The sequence below is a fragment of the Mastomys coucha genome, unplaced genomic scaffold (genome assembly GCF_008632895.1).
Source record: "Mastomys coucha isolate ucsf_1 unplaced genomic scaffold, UCSF_Mcou_1 pScaffold21, whole genome shotgun sequence".
In the NCBI taxonomy this organism is placed as follows: Eukaryota; Metazoa; Chordata; class Mammalia; order Rodentia; family Muridae; genus Mastomys; species Mastomys coucha.
In genome coordinates, this window is record NW_022196904.1 from 152,556,891 (window position 1) to 152,564,700 (window position 7,810).

The 7,810-nt window shown below is 39.3% G+C and overlaps 1 long non-coding RNA gene across 2 annotated transcripts; it reads left to right on the forward strand.

The window, feature by feature from the left end:
• The first annotated feature begins 3,677 nt into the window (after positions 1-3,677).
• On the forward strand, positions 3,678-7,801 carry LOC116101119. Of its 2 annotated transcripts, XR_004122791.1 has the most exons (3): positions 3,678-3,878; positions 5,443-5,496; positions 7,389-7,801. It is a non-coding gene; the product is annotated as an uncharacterized LOC116101119 (long non-coding RNA). The 2 variants fall into 2 exon arrangements; XR_004122790.1 differs by lacking the exon at positions 5,443-5,496 and having other exon boundaries at positions 3,710-3,878.
• Positions 7,802-7,810: the final 9 nt, after the last annotated feature.

A 7,810-nucleotide genomic window follows, 5' to 3' on the forward strand; every position in this document is an offset into this window, starting at 1 on the left:
AACCAAAAAACCCCAACTTACCTACAATGAAATGAACTGCATGGACATCAGTAGAATTACCAGGTTGGGAAAAATGCAGACCTCAACAAGCTGTTTGGAAGGATCCATAGGCTCCTCCTTCAAAATACAGTAAACATTGGAAAGCAATTTACAAAATGGCAAATATAGACAAAATAATCTGAATGACCACTCTCCAAGTAATAGAGTTCTCTTCTTGGAGAGAAATATAATAATGGGGACTTACAGAGGAAACACAGCACTGACCTACTAGACTGTTGACATGACTGTCTGAAAAATATTCTAGTTTTCTCTTATTGGGGCATAGTGTGCGTGTGTGTGTGTGTGTGTGTGTGTGTGTGTGTGTGTGAGTTCATGTACATGTACATGCAAGTCACACGTGTGAATATGCATTGAGGAAGCCAGAAGTTGATACTGAGTGCCTTCCTTAGTTGCTTTCCACTTTCGTTTACGGACACAGTCTTTCTGTGAACCTGGAGGTTACCAATTTGGTTTGATCAACTGACCCAAAAGCTCCAGACACCTGCCTGGCTTCATTCCCCCAGCTTTAGAGTTGCAGATATGTATGTGTTGGGGAATTTGAGCATCATGCTTGCATGATAATGAGCACATTATTAACTGAACCATCTTCCCATACCTCTTCTTAGAAAAGTCTACCATGTTATTTTAACATGACAGATTTAGTATGACATTTTGTACCTAGACTAACAAAACTGAGCCAGACATTCTTAGAAATTATTTTATCTAGTCCATTAGGAGAAGCCTAGAAATTGAAACCTGTAAAATTAACTTATATTTTCCTGATGCAATTAACATCTCTAAGGCTTACTGCCTTCTTCTGATAACCTAGGCCCAATCCTGGAAGTATCTAACCTCCATAAAATCTAATCTAGGCCTAGAATGTTTTAAGCCTCTAAGACTTGCTACTGAATAAGCTCACCTTTTCTAGCTCTTTCTGAGCTCTGACTGGCTGGTCAACTCAGCTGTCCTGGGTCAAACTCCTCTCTAAGCTGACAGATTAAATTTGGCTTCTCTCAGCTTCTCCTGTATAGTTCTGCTTGGCCTCATACTAACTTTGACAAAACTCTTCTGGTAAAATGGCTTCCTCTCTCCCTTGTCTCTCTGGTACACTGCTCTCTTAAGTAGCTTCCTTTTCCTCTCTCTTCTCGTGAGAGTTGGGCATAGCCTCTTCTTTCAAATCTTTCTCTGATTTGTCATTTTGTCTGCCACTCAATTAGACATTACTTTCAAACATATAGAAGGAAACAGATGTCTCCTTCTACAAACTAACTTTACTTTCATTATTTGAGACTAAAAGTATTTACTAAGAGTGTGTCTGCATTTTAGCCAGAGAGATTAAAACTGTGAGCTAAGACTGAACCACACCACAATTAGAAATAGGTTTTTCCAGTAAACAACACAATCTCAGGATTTACAGTGTGATCAGATATCCTGCAAGAGAAACCAACATTTATTCATCTCCTTAGCAGTGTTACAACAACAGTGGCATGCTTTTAAAAGCCCTGCGTTACATATTCAAGTAGTCAGAACCCCATTATAATATCAGTTTACTGTACAGTGAGTTGACAGTGATCTGGCACTGCTCTGAGCAGATGGATCAAAACAACATAAACCCCAAAGTCATCTGACAACTTGTTGCTCTTAGAGAGTGATTAGAGTCCAAGGTAGAGTCCTCATGAAACAGACAATTCCTCTTATAATGGACAGTCCAGAGGGTCTAGGGAGTTGGCTCAGTCAGTACGTTTATAGACAGGAAGATCACTGGGGCATGCTGTTAGCTGAATCAAGCTTCAGTGAGAGACCCAGTCTGAAAAAAATACTATAAGTAGAAAACCAGGAAGATACTGGACCTTGGTCTCAGAGTTCCTAGCAACCAAAAGTATGAAGAATAAGTTTCTGATGTTAGATAGTTCCACTTTACAGTATTTTGTCCTAAAAGGCTAAACCAACTAAGACAGTGCTGGTCCAAGTCAGAAACACCAAGCCAATTACAATACAACTATTGGGCAATAAAAAAAAAAAATCCTGCATCTCAAGGACTGCATTTTTTATTTTCCCATTTTTTTCATCAAAAATGATTTCTGGTGACTGTTCTATACCTTTTAGCTTGTAGCAATATTCTAAAGCAAAAAGTCTTAACAAACATTACAATGTCAGTGATATTTCCCTTAGAATTGTAAGATAAATGAATATGTTCTGTACCATCATCATTTATGTGAAGTCAGTAATGCACTTAACCAAAGTTTGCAGCTAAGCAATAGGTACTCCTTGAATTGAAATGAACATTTTGATATTTAATGGAAGACTAAGAAAAGAATGCAAACAGAATCTTTGACACTGGACACATTTTTCTTTGGTGTTGCATATTCTAAAAGGCAAGAGTTTTCCATTATAGGAAAAGAAAACATTTATTTATGTGTCTTTCATCTCAATTAATTTGTAATCTCCTTACAAACTTCCTGGAATCATCAGTACCTAACAGTACTTTGTACACACATACAAACAAAAAAAACCTAAAAATCCCCTCTCTGTGTATGTTTCTCTCTGTTTTTCACTCTCATTTTGCCAAGTGTGTGTGTGTGTGTGTGTGTGGTTATGTGGTTATGTGTGATGCATGCATGTATATACACGTGTACAGGCATATACCCATGCAGGCTCCACTGGAGGGCAGAGGTTGGAATTGGAATGTTTTCTTCAATTGCTCTTTAGCCTTGCTTTTTGAGTCAAGGTCTTTCAGCAAATCTAGAACTTTCCTGTGTCTGTTTCCCATTGCTAGTGTTGTAGATACATGCATACACACTCAGCTTTTTATGTGGTCTTTGAGAAAGCTAAACTCAGCTCCTTGGACTTATGCAGCAACATTTTTCCTCTTGAGCCATCGACCGAAGCCCTAAACATGACATCTTTTAAAGACTAGATTTGTCAGAAGTGAAATATGTATAATTCATATAGCAACAGATGACCTTAAGACAGCTGAAATTTATTTCCTCCATGTACTGGGATCTCAAAGTCTGGACACAAGATGTCAGTAGAGTTTATTCCTTCTGAAGGCCAGGGAGACAATCAATTCCATACCTGTATTCTAATTTCTGGCAGTTGTAAATAATTCTTCCTTCCCTCTCTCCATCTCTGCTCCTATGTTTTCTCTTCCTTTTTCCTCTCCTTTCTTCCTTTCCCTCCCTCCTTCTCTCCCTTGCTCCTTTACTCTCTCCCTCCCTTCTTTACTTGTGATAAAGATGGAACCTAAAACTAGGACTTCATGCACACCAGGAGAATGAATAGCTGAACTACAGGCTCAGCCATGAAGCAACTGTCGAAGCTTCTAGACGTGTAGCTGTATCACTTCAATGTCTACCGCTGTCTTCATGGCTGTGTGTATAGTGTAGTATGTGTTTATGGGTGCAGTTATATGTCTCAGTGTGTATTCAGATCTTTTCTTTTTCTGGTTAAGACAACAGTCAACAGTTGCAGAGCCCACGACACTTTAATATAACCTTCAAAGTCTCTGTTTCCAAATAAGGTAACATTAACAGGCACTGGGGGATTAGAACTGAAGTATCTCTTTTAGGGAGCCAATCCAACCCATTGCCTAGCTAAGGACTAAAACATATGATCAGGGAATCTTGCTTTCACTATAACAACAGAATACAGAGAGAACATCCATGATGCCTACAATCTAAATGTTTCAGTTAAACTGTAGTTAAGCACTGAATCATCAACATTGGCTACTGATAGAAACCATGCTAGTATGCCCCACTCCTTTGACATGACTGACTCAATGAAGAAAAAGCAAGCTTCCCTTCAGAAGTACCATGATGACTATGAAAATATCTTCTGTGGTAAGAAGAAATATTGGTGTTCATTTTCAATGTTGTTATATACTTGAGATGATTTGGAGAAAAAAATGATCTGAGGTCATTTTGCAGAAATATGCTGAAGATTGTAGAAACCAGTGAGCACCTTTCATGTTTTACTCTCTGGGTTTTTTGTTTTTTGTTTGTTTTTTTGAGACAGGGTTTCTCTGTGTAGTCCTGGCTGTCCTAGAATTCACTCTGTAGACCAGGCTGGCCTCAAACTCAGAAATCCACCTGCCTCTGCTTCCCAAGTGCTGGGATTAAAGGCGTGCACCACTACCACCCAGTGGTACCCTCTGCTTTTTAAAAAGACTTATTTATTTTAGTTATGTGGATGTGTGTGTGCTCCATGAGTTTATGTGCTCCAAATGTATGCAGGAACCTACGGAGGTCAGAAGAAGGTACTAGATCCCCTGGAATTGGAGTTGTTAGAGGCAGTTGTGACCTGCCATGTGGATCATAGTAACAGAACTCAAATCTTTTGCAAGAGCAGCTTTGAGTCATGTCTCCTGCTAAAAGCTCTACTTTAAAACAATAGAAGTTTTATTACTTTAGAGTGGAAAAGCAACTATGTGCTCTAAGCTTGTGAAACTACCTAATAAAGTTAATATAATATCTGGTACCTGAGAGCTACTAGCTATTTTATTCATAAAAGGTTATCAATACACAGGGAAAAAAAACATAGAGGGACTCTATCACTTCATGCAATGATTTTTTTTTCCAAAAAGAAAAGTTATGATGCCTCAGTATGTCTTCAAGAGCAATAGGCACATGTCTACTCAGGTTCAGAATGAAGAGGGATTGGTTATGACGGGTTACTTAACAAACACCAGATCCAGTGAGACAACTGGAGGGGGACATTTGTGGACTGTGCAGCTTGGGGAGCTCTAAGCAAACCAAGAGAAATGAGAAAGAGAATCATTACTGACAGGTGCAGCAGCCTGCACAGAGACCCAAGAGGAGTCTGGCCTTCCGGAAGACCCCTGGTCTGACATGAATTTTGAAAAATGACAAAGAATGAAGAGCTTAGCCTAGCCAGATCAATACAACTGTGGATTCTAGCCTGTCAGGTCTGATGGATTTTAAAGATGCTTGTTTTATATGCCTTTTACCTCTGAAAAATGCCTCAGTGAATTTCTGAAAAGAAAACATTTCCATGTTTTAAAAATACATGTATGTTGTATTGTATGTATGTATGTATGTATGTATGTATGTATATATGTATGTTACTATGAGTCAAACTTGTGGCCTTATACATACTGGGCATAATATACTGTTTAGCTGACATAAAGTAATATTATATATATTATATTATATATAGTATATATATAATATATATATTAATTCTAGTGAATTTAGTGTTATTTAATTATCAAATCAGGGTTATTGGCACAGCTCACCTCCATTGTATTTCTTTATGTTAGGGACATTAAAAAAACCTCCTTTCTCAAGCACTTCGAAGTATGTACGTAGTGATGATCAGCCATGCCGATTCTTCCTCTCACTGCATTCTGTGCCCACTGTCTGTCCCCTTTCCTTCCCTTTCCAGGCTGGTGACCTGCAGCAAAGCCCTGAGCACTTTCCAAACCCTGGGTGAGAAAAGGTGTGTCTGCCAAGTATGGTAATGGGGTGCCAGGGCTGAAAGGTCAGATGCTAGCTGGGGCAACACTTATCAAACTTCTTCACAAAAATTTAAAGCAACATAAAAATAGAAAAAGGTGCAAAGCAATCTGGTGCTGATCACAGTTCATTCTTATCCAGGACCCTACTCTCTCAGAACCTTTATTTTTAATGTAATAAAATTCAGTTTTGCTATGTAGTCAAGTTAATTTCTTTTAAAATAGTCTATAATTCAGATTTCCCCTTTTCTATTTAAATGGGTTAATGAGGTATTTAAATTTTACTTTTAGTAATACTTTGTTAAAGTTGTGCAGGAATTAGAAAATTTCAGGGATTAACTGGAAGTAGAGAAAAATAAGTAATTCTTTTTTTTTGTTTTGTTTTGTTTTGTTTTGTTTTTTCGAGACAGGGTTTCTCTGTAGTCCTGGCTGTCCTGGAACTCACTCTGTAAACCAGGCTGGCCTCAAACTCAGAAATCTACCTACCTCTGCCTCCCAAGTGCTGGATTAAAGGCATGTGCCACCACCGCCCGGCCAAGTAATTCTTTTAGCAGGTTTTGAGGGAGAGAGCTATGATCCTCTTGAAGGCTTATGCACCATGTCTGGAATCATCTAGAAATTCTGGAAGATTTTATTAGAAAGAAACATTTCAGTTGGTAACCAAGATACACTTTGGCTAGAAATCTAAACTTTTATCTGATCTTTAAACATTTTACCATTCTTTCTTTTTTTTTAAGATTTATTTATTTATTTTATGCATATAAGTACACACTGTACAGATAGTTGTGAACCTTCATCTGGTTGTTGGGAATTGACTTTAGGACCTCTGCTTGCTCCGGTCAGTCCCTCTTGCTCTGGCCTGCTTGCTCTGGTGAGCCTCGCTCACTCCAGCCCAAAGATTTATTTATTATTATAAATAAGTACACTGTAGCTGTCTTCAGATGCACCAGAAGAGGGCAGGGCGTCATATCTCATTATGGGTGGTTGTGAGCCACCATGAGGTTGCTGGGATTTGAATTCAGGACCTTTGGAAGAGCAGTCAGTGCTCTTACATGCTGAGCCATCTCATCAGCCCTTTAGCATTCTTTCTTATAAATTATTTAATATGCTTATTTGAAAGAGAGAATCCAAGCCGGGCAGTGTGGTTCACACCTTTAATCCCAGCACTTGGGAGGCAGAGGTAGGAGGATTTCTTAGTTCGAGGCCAGCTTTGTCTACAGAGTGAGTTCCAGGACAGCCAGGGCTATATAGAGAAACCCTGTCTTGAAAAACCAAAAAAGAAGAAGAAGGAGGAGGAGGAGAAGGAGGAGGAGGAGGAGGAGGAGGAGGAGGAGGAGGAGGAGGAGGAGGAGGAGGAGGAAAAGAACAAGAAGAAGAAGAAGGGAGAAAGAGAGAGAGAATCCTTACTTTTTTTCTGTGATGACTACAAAATGAATACTTCTGTGGCAGTTTGATTAATGCATTCTATAATAAACATATATCAAGATATTACATTGTATCTTATAAACATGTATTGTTACTTGCTAATAAAAATAACATTTTCAAAATGGATTTTTAAATAGTTCCCTGGAGGAAAATGTAGGCTGCTCTGGGGTTTCCCTGAAGCAGTTCTGTGAGTCAGGACTGGTTTTTCTGCTTCTTGAGTTTGGATATTCCTCACGCAGGAAGTGACAGCCATGCTTTAGACAGTACTGCGATTCTGTGACTAGTTCAGCTCACTAAGCTGTCTGCTGGGGAGCTTCTCTTATGGCATGAGGGCACTTACCGTCCTCTGTGATGTCACCATGGCCTGTCTTCCTGCCTGTATGTGATTTTATTTAGATCTCCCTATATCATCTGCTAACAAGTGTTTCATCTGCTTCAAATTTCACCACAGCTCAGTTCTGGTTTGAAAATTCAAGTATCTGATGCAAGCATGGCCGCACCCTTGTTTCCAGCAAGAACACACAAATTCTGAGGCAGCTGGGGAGGAAGAGAAAGCTGAACACACATCGGGGAAGCCAGTAGCTCAGCGCTCTCCTCAAGTTGTCTATGATTTTAAAAATAGAAATCTGTTCAGCTCCCCGTCTAAGCTGAAATCCTGTGACCTGTTGAGGCTAAAAACACACTCCTCAAGTGAACTTCTACTAAATGATGATAGAGCACTTGTATTTTATGTTAGGCTTTGAGTCTGTTGATCCATAGAGGCTGTGACATCATCACACAGAAGGCCTTTCTCCTTACAGCTGAGCCCCCAGATGTGAGAAACGTTTCACAACTGCCGCTCTCAATAACACTACCTTGTCACTACCTTGTCTA